Raw genomic sequence first — 13,028 nt, 5'->3', positions numbered from 1 at the left:
TCACACATATATGTTCTACACACATTTTCTCTGCACCCACCTTCAATTAAAGGGGGGCAATAGTGAAAAAAAGGGCCACACTTGAAAGTTTTTTCTATGATTTTCGGGAAATAATATATACAGAAACACTTTGTGATAGCTACACTTTCCCTCTAAATACAACTTAGCCATCCCCAGAGAAATAGTTATGAAACATCGAGTTAAATAATTCCATACATTTTAAATATAAATACGTACATAGACAATTTTTCATCTTTCACACCTCTTGCAGTTGCACACTGGCTGTATAAAATACACAATTACCATCCAATTATCTGCAACCATACGGATGATCTATTGCCACCGGCATCATTTCATTCTCACATGTGTCTGGCATTTTTCCTGCACCCAGGTATTTTGACGCTGTTTCTGAATTCCACCAAGAGCAATTAACGATGCAAGGCTGCGTGTTTTTACATTTCCCTTTGTTGAGGGGAGCGTTTCAAAAATCAACCAATATGGTGAACTCACACAGAAACCTCAAGAGAACCCATAGGTCTGAACTTCACAGCAACCTCTAATGTATGCTTAGCTTGTAGATGAACTTAAACAAATATTCTCACTTTTGCAAATACAGTACAAATGCCAACAGCTGAATTCCGCCTCTCTGGGCCGCTATGTATGCCTGCAGTCAAACCACTGAAAGGCCTGTGCTCTATACATCACAATAGGGTATTAATTAAAAATTGGGCCTCATTACAAGTGTGGCGGGCTGGAAACAAGGGTGTGGGTAAGCTCAGCGGAACCCTTGTTTCTGGACCGCCACACTACGAGACTTCCTGCCGGGGCCGCTTCACCAGGCAGGTCTGAACCTGCCGGGCGCATCGCCCCCCCCCCCCCGGGAGGCAGAGTCATCACAGAAGCACTGGCACCGTTAGCAATGGGACAAAATCTGGCGCCTGACTTCCCCTGCCACCAGCACCTGTAATGTCCCAGTGGCACCAGAAAGGCAGGCACTGGATTCGGTGTTATGGGTTGGTGGCAACCCGCCGGTGGTACCAGCGGGTTACTGCCAACCTCGTAATGAGGCCCATTGGACTTTCCCTGCAACTTCTAATGTGTGAGCCATTGCTAATGTCTTATAATATAACGATTAGTAAATCTATACTTGATCTGAAAGTCACAACTGCTTGATTCTGTTCTCCAGTTCCAGAAGCTCCCTCTCTATTTCATCCGGAGGTCGGCGTTCACTTGTTCATCAAAGTATTTCTTGATGTCTTGCACCTCATCCTCCCAGAACTCCCTTATATGATATGATATGGCATTTATAACACGCCTATACACAAGTGTTCCACCTGCATAGGTGGAAGAGCTCTGCCATGTTGACGTCCCCCAGTCCCTTTAAGTTGAGGTCTCTTGCGGTTGGCACATAGCCAATGGGAGTGTGCTTTGCACACTCTTCACCGTTGATCCTTCTGAACATCCACTCCAGCACGCAGGAGTTCTCCCCATAGCTGGACCAGAGGAAGTTGCCCTCTGCATCCTTGCAGAACCAGTTGACATAGAATGTTTTGGGTAGTTTGGCAGCGGGGAAGTGCTCCGTAACCACCCAGTGAGCAAAGTAGCGGGCAAAATTGCAGCCAAAGAAAGGCCTCATGGCGAAAGGATCGTGCATGATGACTTTAACTGAAAAAAGCAGCAATACGGGACTCCACGGCTATATTACTATAAAATTGTCATAGGTTTATTCTGACGTCTGTAAATGTATTTAGTTAATGTTTTCTTTAATGGCGAGGGCTACTACTGGCAAAGATGAGCTTGGCTCTGCAGAACCATATCTTTTTTGACAGACCAGTGGTTTGAGGTAATGTTACGCTGGGAAAGGGTCCGTCAAATATAAGCTCCATGGTATGAACATGCCATTTTCAAATGATTGAGAAGCTACACATTCGAGGCTTCAAGATAAGATAGGGTGATTTATTTCATAATAAACATTTGCATTTCGAATCACCTTTGTGCTGTGCCGCAGCTGTGGATTCTGATCGCATGGCTGCCCTCCCACACACAGAACTTCCTACTGCAGATAAAAAGAGTACATTCTCAAAAACAAATTCTATCATATATGATTATATACAGAAAACAAGGACACTCCTATCATTATATTACATGTATCAATAACACATTTATTGTAATACCTTATTCCATGAGTCCCTTCCTAGCACCCAACTTGTCTCCAAAGTAGCTTCAGGGCACTGTAACCAGTGCGAAGGCTTTTGGTAGAGTGGCAGAAGCGCGGTAGACGATGATGTGATGGATGGCTGAAGTCTCAATGTCAAGCCAGAGAGGTCAGTATGTGAGTATGCTTCTTACTGTGCACTTAAGGGTGGGGCAGTCCCACAGAGAAGGCGTTTACCAGACACTTTTACTCCCTAAAAATACTCAGAAAAAAAAGAAAACATGGAGTAAAAAAACTCCCAAGAAAACAGGAACACACACATAGGAACATGTTCCCCTGCTTTCCCCCACACAGATCCAAGGCTAAGTTTGGACCAGTAGTACATGTAATGCCACAGTTAGAAACTGTTATTGTTACTGCCTGATCTAAACAGGTACAAGTATATATTTCAATGTTTAAGAATAACTTGATGCAAAGAAAGAATTCTTACAAAACTATTCTGTTTTACAGTTAAAACATATTTTTACTCACTTATTAAATACTCCCATTGGGAGTCTAACTTACTTTCTTACTCCCTATAAAATCACTTTATTCGCAAATTAAAACAATAGGGAGTAAAATACACGCACTTCTAAATCTTATCAGGAGCACTTAGGAGGGGCACAGCTACTCGGGATGTGAAGGTCTTCAAGATGTCCTACCCCGAAGATATTAATCCCACCACCCCAATTAAAACCAATCCCATATATATACCGGAACAGCAGGAAGATAGGTTTAGCATCCTCAGCAGTGGGGGCAAGATTGACATACAAACAACAAAAGTCGCCCCTGTGCCTTGCAACATGTTGATTCAACTATAGTAGAAAGCATTCAGGCACAGGCTCTGGCAATACCAGGGGTGATATATATGACGTTTCAATGTGCCAATAGGTCGAGAATATTGTCTCTGGGTCTAGGAGTGGACTGGGAACATGTTTAAATCTTAATAAAAACCCATCAGAAAGTTGGCAAAATTCATGTCCCTGCAAAGAGAAAAAGCCATGTTGCTTGGGGCTGGATCACTTAGATTGATGGACGATGGCACAGAAACCAAGTGTGTGTAGTTAATTTGTGTCTTGTGGACCCTCCTATGCCGAGAGATGCGAGACTCAGGCCTGTGCAGTGCGGAAGATAGCTCGCCTCTTCCAGGGGATGATACATACTTTGGGGGGGATAGTTTCAGCACTGGAACTGTGCATATGCTAGAAGAATTAATCTAGGGCAGGGGGCTATAAGGTACGCCTTATCTTGAAGGGGTGCGAGACTCAGATGAAAATAATGGAGTTCTTCTTCACATAAAAGATGGCAAACCCATGGAACCCATCTTGCTGAGCGTGTTGGTGACACAGCACACTGTCTTGTTGGGAACACGTTCAAATGAACCAGAGCTGTGAGTAAACACTACTTGTAGACACTCACATGTTAAGGGTGGGTAATGATTCGTGTACATCGTAAATCACTGACTCCATTATTGAAGAGTGCAACTATTTGACATGATCAACCATATGGTACAGTTACAGTGCATGCACCATTGGAGTTGCCTTCTTCAATATATCAATATATATGTATGACATATAGTTTATTGCAGCGGGCACAGTGCTACCTCATCTTTTCACAGTTAACTTTTGGTCTAGATCCACCAAATATGATGCCCTCTACGGGCACGCCGTCTGGAGATTCCCATGCTGTCTCAGTGATGGGGCACTAGCTGGCAGGAGTGCAAACCTGGGAATTGGGATGGGCACAAGGCTCATCTAAAACAGGAAGCGAAGATAAAGGAAACTGTAAGAATCACCGATAGTTTTCATAAAATACTAAACAGAGTCTGAAGACCAGTCCAAGCATAGTCTTCAATAGCAGCATGCTCTTCCTCATCACTGTCTGGCATCCATTCTTTATTTTCCCATGAAATCAAGGTCACTCTAGGTTCCAGGTTCTCCCCGAAGTCCTCCCAGTAGATGCCACCATTACTGGTCTCCCCAACGTTGATGCAGATTGTGTTCCTCTCGATCGTCTTCGTGGCAGTTGAGGTTTGTTTTGACTGACATTGCATGCGCAACCCCCAATAAATCCATTCTCTGGATTAATACCTATAAGGTTACCAACAACAAAGTGATATGAGGGTTTTAAAGTGAAAAAAGACTTTCAATGAGTGTGTTGCACCATTCAAAGGTAATGCCGCAAAGTTAAGCTGCAGTCGTCGACATGGACGGTTTACGTTTGCTGTCAAATTTCATCCAGGCAATATCATCTCCCATGCACTCGATGTTCCATCCGGCCAAAGTTGGGTTCAACATTGCTAGATTGCTTTTACCACAGGCACTAGGGAAGGGATCCGCAAAATACTTCTTCTCGCCCTGCGGGTTTGTGAGCCCAATATCTGTGGGAAGATATAGAGATATTTACTTCCAGCTGAATATCAAATTCATGTGTACTGCTTCTGGAGAACATGCCAATGGTGCAGGTTGCCTTTGTCATAGTGGTCTGTTTGCTGAAGAAGGAACTTAGAAATTAATTATTTGGCGGTTTTCTAAAAGCCCAACATGTGCTAAATCTGGGGCAACTACAGGGACTAAAAAATACGTTTTTTATTTGGTAATGCACCTCCATGTGGCTTTCTTGTTCAGGCCACTTCAAAAAAGAAGAAAAATAAGAAACAGAGTGCCACAAGTCTAACACTTTAAGCACTGACCCTAAATAAGAATGAATAGGAATACCAAATAATGTGTCTTTCTGGAATTCTATACAATAATTGCTAGACTCATTAAAGGTTTATTTCAGTCACACTTTGGGGAAGAGTCACTGATTTAGTCTGTTCTTAAATGCCTCAACTCAGCCTTTCATCCTTCTGAGGTCGATAAATGAGTACCAAAACAGGTTGGCGGATGTTTGGTGTATATTCTTTCCATATAAAACGCTTAAGCATAAGTGCTATATAATAACACATCATTATCAATTGGTCATGGACGTCTGCTTGCAGTCACAGTAATTTGGTAATATGGGCCTATACACACTGATCTTAACGATACATATGGCGATCCATTCTTGTATGAAATGTACATCACATTATAGTGATATTGTAACCATATTTTTCGTAGTGTACAATGCTATTTGATGCCACTTCCTGTTTTGTCAACAGGTGAAAGGTTGTGTTCCATTGCTTCCCGCGATATCACTTCAGGGTGTGGTCAAATGACATCACTTCCTGTCAAGTCATCTGGGGTCAAGGGTCATGTGATGTCACTTCCGCTACCCCTGGCATTTTGGTGAAATGACGTCCCTGGGCAAACGATGCCTGCCTGAACTTTTGCTCTCCAGAGCATCTAAGTAATGGTCCCTTGTAGTTCTAACTATTAAAAATGTGGAAGTCAGAGCGGATTCAGGGTGTCATGGTTGGGGCGGATTGCCGCAGTTAAAATGGTTACACTCCCTCGACTGTTGTATTTATTTCAAGCGATCCTGCAGCTGATACCTCTGAGCTTCTTTAAGGAATTGGGACTGCTGACTAACGGATTCTTATGGGAAGGGAAAAGAGCTAGGGTGTGTGGCAGCTTAATGATGGCATGCAAGGGGGAGGGAGGCCTAGCCTTACTGCATTTTAGGCGGTACTATGAAGCAGCGCAGCTCAGAATCATCAGGGAATGGTTGAAGGGAGAAGAAGGTATGCACGACAGGGTATGGGTGAGGATGGAAAGGGCGGAGGTGGATCGCGACCTGGCGGAAGTTTTATGGCTGCCTAAATCGCACAGGCCTTGGCATCTGTACGAGAGCTCTATTAATAAACTCATGGCAGACACCTGGGATAAATTAACGGGACCCAAAGGGCTAACCACGTTCCCGTCGCCTCTTCACTCCTATCTTTGGCAATGGGGACTTCACACCGGGTTTAGAGAAAGGGGCATTTACGAACTGGCAGGAGGGAGGCTGCAGGAAGCTGTGCAATATGTTTCGGGGAGGGGAATTGTTGTCGTTTGAAGAGTGCAAGCGGAAATTTGCAATACATGAGGGGGAAAGATTAAGGTACGCACAGATACGACACTGGGTATTACACCCGGGGGATAGAATGGCAGCTACTAGAGAGCCAACGAGATTCAAAAGCTTCCTACTGTCCAATGATGGAACGAAGGGCCTCATTTCCAATATTTACAAGATTCTGGATAGCACAAATACAGGCTCCCAATGGGCATATATGCAGAAATGGGAGCGAGTCGTAGGGAGGGAAATCAATAGGTCTGAATGGGAGAGGCTATGGAGGAAAATACCTAAACTGGCCAAAGCTTCACCATTACAAGGGGCGTGGTATAAGATATTGTTTTGGTGGCATTATACCCCAGCCCGACTCCATAAGATGTTCCCATCAACAACGGGGAGGTGCTGGAGGGGCTGTGGCTTGGTAGGAACAGCGGAGCATGTCTGGCGGAAATGTCCAAAGATTGAACCTTTCTGGGGAGAGGTACAGAGGGTGCAGGAACAGGCCTTTGGCCCGGGGGACGATAGAACGCCAGCACAGATCCTCCTAGGCATCAAGGAAACCACGGGGGTGGGGGAACCCAGAGGGAGAGAGAAAGCGAAACTGATACTAACATTGGCGGCTTTGATGTTAATAGCCCAAAGATGGAAGAGCCCTGAGATCCCCATGAGTCCGGAGTGGCTACGGAAGATTTGGGAAATAGTAGCTTTGGAATGGGCAACGTATGCCATTGACAATAAGGTGCAGAACTTTGCAGCAGATTGGGGGGAAACTATGGCTTTTCTTAAATATGACTTTAGGGTGATATGGTGCCCGCAACGCCTGAGACTACTAGACCTACAATAAAAGTGGAGTGCCTACCTGGAAGAAAGGCGATCTAGGAATCAATTGCTTGTTACCTCGGGGGGGAGGGAGGAAGGGAAGGGAGGGGAGTTGGGGGCAATGTTTTCTTTGACATGTTGTAAAATTCAATAAAAAGAGTTTTAAAAACAAATGTGGAAGTCAAATTAGACACATGTGCGGATGATCCCTGAAGCAAATATCTGGCTACATTGACAGGGGGTGCCCAGAGCAGTCAATGCTCACCACTCCTGAAACCTAAGGAAGGCAGGTGTACAATGAATGAGCAAAATGATTGACTGGAGTGATATTTGCAGATAACATATCCTGAGAAATCCTATTTTCAGCCCTTACCTTTCATGCATCCGGGACTGCTGGCCTTAAATGCCTTATCCAAGTCCCCCTCCGACATCCAGCGGCAGAGCTGCCTGGTTCAGGTTTTGGAGCTTGGAACGGTGTCCCTTTGCTCTTGGGTAACGATCACGGTCCTGCTTTCTATCCATGCCACATCCCGGGGGTCAGTGAGAGCCAGCCAGCTATCGAGAGGTGAAATGGAGGAGACTGTCGGCATTCTAGAACAAATACTGTGTGACTGCCAAGCCACAATTTACCATCAGGAAAGGCTATTAGATACAACATTACCAAAGTGCCTGCCAAGCAGTTGTGTGAAGTGAGCTTATGTTGCAGAAGATTTGAATGATTTTGGACTATGGTAGCAGAAGTGATAGAACGTGTTTGCAGGAGAGTGGTGACCTTCTTACCACACTGGCACTCACTTTAACTTCTTTTTCCTGAACAGGACACCCTTCCATCCTCTGAAAGCGACTCCCACCCATAATACCCTCCTCTAAATGCTTCTAGCCTTTAAACAGAGGGTCCATTCTGCCACTGTTGGCATGTTGCGCAGGAAGCACCCTTAACCACATCAGACTCCTCCACGATTTCCTTTAAGCAACGTTATATTGACAAAAAGGACTGGAGGCTGCCATCTTGACAATAGCACAGAGCAATGTCCATGTTATGACCAGGGAAAAAGCATGAATGCATAACACTGTCCATTGCAATGTTCAATCAAAAAGAAAGATACCCAATGCATGTCTACATAGAAGTGTCATGCCCTCCTTAAACAAGACTTTCTCCCCAACAAGTTATAAGTATAAGGTATGGATGTTCATTCATCAATTTAGGAATGCACACTTTTCAGCTACAGTAATTGCCCTTCCTGTTGGTGTAAGGGTGCTCATTACTGGTAGCTATTTCAGTAACAGGGCTTCCTTCTTATCAAAGAGCTTATGGCATTAAGACTTGTCCATCCTTGAGGACCGAGAGATTACATAATATCACAACACAGACTACCCAAGAGAGCACATCCATCACTTACCAGTTCTCATACTTGCTCAGCCTCTTGACCATGCCCTGCTACGCCATACGTTCTAGGATCCTGTCGCTCTCCTCTTCGGACCCATCACAGATGTGGATGCTCTCTGGCTGGCAAACCTTGGCGTTGCCCTCAACAAAGGCCCTCAGGTTTCGGCTCGAGCTGTTCAGGGTTCCCTGGACCATCTTGCCAGTGATCTTTAGCTCGGTCTGCTGTAGGGGGGGCATTTTAGCAGGGGTCGAAGAGGCTCTCAGTGATTGGACAGGATCAACGCAACCTGAAATTCAAGAGTTCAGACAATCCGAAAATTCTCTATCAATGGAACCAAATTTCAGATTGTTTATGTCCCATACTTACCTCTCATTAAGAACGAGAAGACAATCGCTAAATGGGTTTGACATGGAAACAAGTAGCAGTGTCCCCAACTGAGAGAAGGAAAAAAGAACAACTGCTCAATGTTTCATCAACTCCAACCTCAGCCTTTGAAATCCAGAGGTGATTATTGACTGTACTTTGATCCCTGAAATCTTTATCAGTTTTACAGCTAGAGCCAGGGACGTCCTTTCACCAAAACGCGAGGGGTAGCAGAAGTGAAATCACATGACCCTTGGCCTCTGATGACAATCACAGTAAGTTATGTAATTTGACCCCACCCCGAAGTGACATCACAGGAAGTGATGGAACATAACCTTTACCCATTGACAAAACAGGAAGTGGCATCACATAGCATTGTTCCTAAGTACGCTATGAAAAATATAATTACAATATCACTGTAATGTGATAAACATTTCATACAAGAATGGATCACCATATGTATCAGCAGAAAAAAATATGCTATAACTGCAACTTGCGAAAAGCAAAATACATAGTCCGAAATGGATGCTTATTCTACTCTAAATGCTTTTTGGAGTATTTTGTCTGCATTGTGAATTTGAGGTGTTTAAGAAAAGACTAAATCAGTGACTCACCTCCTGAAATGTGCCTGAAATAAACCTGTAATGAGTCTAGAAATGTATTGTATGGAATTCCAAAAAGACAAATTATTTGTTATTCTTATTCTTTGTTATTTAGGGTCACTGCTCAAAGTGTTACGCTTGTGGAAATCCCTGTTTTTTTAAAGAAGCCTGAACAAGAAAGCCAATCACTCCAGAAACAAAGAGCCACATGTCATTGGCACAGCCCATGAGCTTCAATTTGTAAAAAAAATAAAAAAGTTAATTTTGTAGAAAAATGTTTAGGGGTAGCAAGGGAGACCACAAGGGTAGCAAGAGAGACCCCAGGGGTCAAGTGTGACCCCTGGCCACCCCTAAATGACGTCCCTGGATAAGGCGCTGATATGTAAACAGTTGCCTTTCCTGTGACCATACCATCTTAACATTGAGAGATTAATACCATAAACCACTGAATATGTGTTATGTAAATCAACCCAGCCAGGTGTAAAACAGATAGAGGATACCCTTGTCCAGTAGGGCCTTAACTCGGTTTCCGGCACCATTATAAGTCAGAAAAGCCCTGCCATGGAGATTACGGTGATTAATGCCCCAGCACAAAACTCCAAAAGTGTTCCTAGCAGACAACACATGTGCTTCCATCGTAAAACATTTGAAAACAGCCACTGAATGTGAGAACATTTCAATAGAGCAATTTTCGGATTGTAAACAACCCTTCATTTTTTTTTTTGTAATTATTTCACTTGTGCTGAGTCTGGACTACAGCGGAAAACATTTTTTTGAAACTTTGTTCTTGAGACATGTACATACATTACTGTTGAGCCTAACCTAAGCACATTATGTGCTACCCATGAAGAAAAACCATGAAGATATGACATTTTAAATACAAATACGTTAAAACGTGGGTGGCCATTGGGATCCATCCAATTGGTTAATTCCAAATGCTACCGGGGCCTCTGATGAGACCAATATTCAAATTCGCCAAGTGCATCAAAAATATCATTAAAAGCACACCAATATGTGCTGCATGCAATATGTGCTGAGTACTCTATCCAGCATTATTAACTGCAATGGAACACTTTCATCATAAAGAAAATGCATATATTAAAGCGACCTAAAGCAATCACTTCACATTTGCAATACACAATACGCATCACTTTTGTGAAACGAGGTGCACATCTCAATTTGATACACATCCAATGTAGTTGGTTCCTTTGGCTCTCTCTTCCTCTCTGTATGTATCGTATGGGTCTATGTCCACATTCATTGGAAGAGGAAAATGACGGTCCCCGATATGTTTTTGAGAAAAGGGACTGAAGCCTGCTCTTAAAAGGAAGTTTCGGCAGAGTGAATTTAGATCTGACTTCATCAGGACCCTGATGGTGAAGGGACCCTGCATGAAACCAATAAATGGAGTAACGCACTAAAGTCAGAATACTGACCTTATTGAACCATGCAGTACTTGAATCATCCAGTATCACAGCATGTAAATTCGTCGATATTTCAAATATCTTGCCAATTGATCTACACAATCCAATCTGGCACTTGTAAAGAATGTGTGTGTATCACGATCAAAAAGAGCTGCTCTAAGTGTCACTCTCAGCTTGAAGCAGGTATGAAATCCCTTACCTGTCTGTAGGCTTCTAAGGGTTTATCTGAAGAAATCAATAATGATAAGCCTATAAATAATGACTTTCTTCCTATGTCCTGAATGTCCATATATAAAGATGTAGCTGGTGGCCTCCGTCTGTAAAGAGCGGACAAATATTTTAATAAATAAAAGGAGAATTCAACTTACATTGACATGAAGGGCAGTGACGTTGCTCTGTTTTTTACCTGTCACTGAGCTATTGGGAGCCCATCCCTTGATGTATGACGGGGTAGACAAAATATACAGAAAAGGCATTCCTCCTCAAACAGGAGATAGCGTTACTCTGGGCGGAGAGGGAAAGAAACAGAACTCTGTGACATGGTCATTACCTTGAGCCATATATGGAATATAGCTATGTTTGTATATCAACAATTACTTGTCCCTTAGTATGTATGTTTCACGTGCCTTCAGATGTCAGGCGGGGGATGGCATTATGCTCAGGCAATATGCTCAGAGGTGGCGGGCCCACCCTGAAGGAAACGGCCCAAGTTAAGGCCTTGAGCGCAGTGAGGTTCCCTTAACAAGGGTGGCGGACCATTACCTATAGGGTGGGCCCACCACCAAGGGTCAATTCACCATTAGAACCCATATAGTTGTCTACACGGGTGCTAATGGTGTGTATTTAAAATAAAAAAAGAAACTTATCTTAGAAGCGCTGCCTCAAACACTTTGCAATCCTGTTGGGCAGGAAGTCCATTTTCTATGTTGATGACGTTGGACATCAGATCCATATAACAATGGTGCTATTGCTCACTAAAATAATGCCTTTTGCTCTCACCTGTTCTTTAGTACATCTGCATCACACGTCTCCAGCAGCTCGCAGTGCTGCCATACGAATTCAACTGTTGAAACCACTAAAACATGTGCTGATCACAACTCCAGGATAGAGGTCGGCCAAGGACGGCCAGCAGCTAGACTGTCAAAGGGAAAAGAAAAACAGATGGCGAAGCCCAAGTAACTTCTCTGTTGAAGAGTCCCCCTTAGGTGACTAATTCATAATCTCAAATGCATTCTCCTGTAAACCCACTTATATCACATACCTGCAAATTACTGATACTTATGCTGCTCGTCATAATCTGAACCAGTTTCTTAGGCACCATTATTGAAGGCAGAAGGCACCCATGCACACATACTAACTCAATGATGGAAAATCTTCATTCAGCCCGATTACGTGGGCCCTTGTTCTGTATATCCACCATGACTCTTTATACGATAAGGCATTACTGGTATTAAGTGAAGATGTAACCACATCCACAACCCACCAGATGATGTCATCTGGTGAATGTTGGTGTTCAATGTAATGTGTTACCAGAGGAGCTAAAATATTTCTATACCTTATTCTAGACCTTTGTTTAATTATTCGAATTGTGTACTGGTCTACTTGTTTGGGCGATATTTTTTTACCACATTGGATGCAATAGATTGCATTTGCTGTTTTGCAATTGGACAGTTTTTCAAAATCCATGGGTTGCCATTTAACATGAACGATTTTGTTTTCTTGGTAAACCTACATAGAGTGCACGTGCCATACAGGTAGTGCCCAACCACTTATCATAGATTCAACGATGTGGTGTTAGCTGGTTGTCTTCTAAACTGAGAATGTGTAGAGAAGTCTCAACGATTTTTAGATCTTCTTGACGCCATCCTAGGAAAGGTTCATTAGGCAAAGTCAATTGAATCAAGGGCCAGAATGTTGTAATCTTTCATCTGAGCTTTGAGGTGCTTTGGCAATACGCCATTACGCTTGTCATTCTGTGATCCATGTCCGACATTTCTTTAGGCACCAGGAGTGGCTCACGGAGAGTGAATCTGGTTCTCTTTTGAGATTGGCTGACCAGTTCTTTGGATAACATCTAGCTCTTAATCTGTTGTCCAAATTGTTGGCATGGGTCTGGTAATCATCTAAAGTGGTGCAGTTCCGACATACTCTGAGATATTGGCCATACAGTAAATTCTGCTTTAATGTCAGTAGATAATAGCTACTAAAATGCAGTCATGTGTTGCGATATACCCTCACTGTGTCCTTCTCTTAGTCTGCTCCTCCG

The 13,028-nt window shown here is 43.3% G+C and overlaps 1 pseudogene; it reads right to left on the bottom strand.

Annotated features, from left to right (window-relative positions):
• Positions 1-1,159: 1,159 nt before the first annotated feature.
• Positions 1,160-8,609, bottom strand: LOC138579907 (phosphoenolpyruvate carboxykinase, cytosolic [GTP]-like; annotated as a pseudogene).
• Between the last annotated feature and the right edge of the window lie 4,419 nt (positions 8,610-13,028).

This window comes from Ambystoma mexicanum, chromosome 3p (genome assembly GCF_040938575.1).
Source record: "Ambystoma mexicanum isolate Mex_15411 chromosome 3p, UKY_AmexF1_1, whole genome shotgun sequence".
Taxonomy (NCBI): Eukaryota; Metazoa; Chordata; class Amphibia; order Caudata; family Ambystomatidae; genus Ambystoma; species Ambystoma mexicanum.
This window is presented reverse-complemented; position numbering and strand designations above follow the sequence as displayed.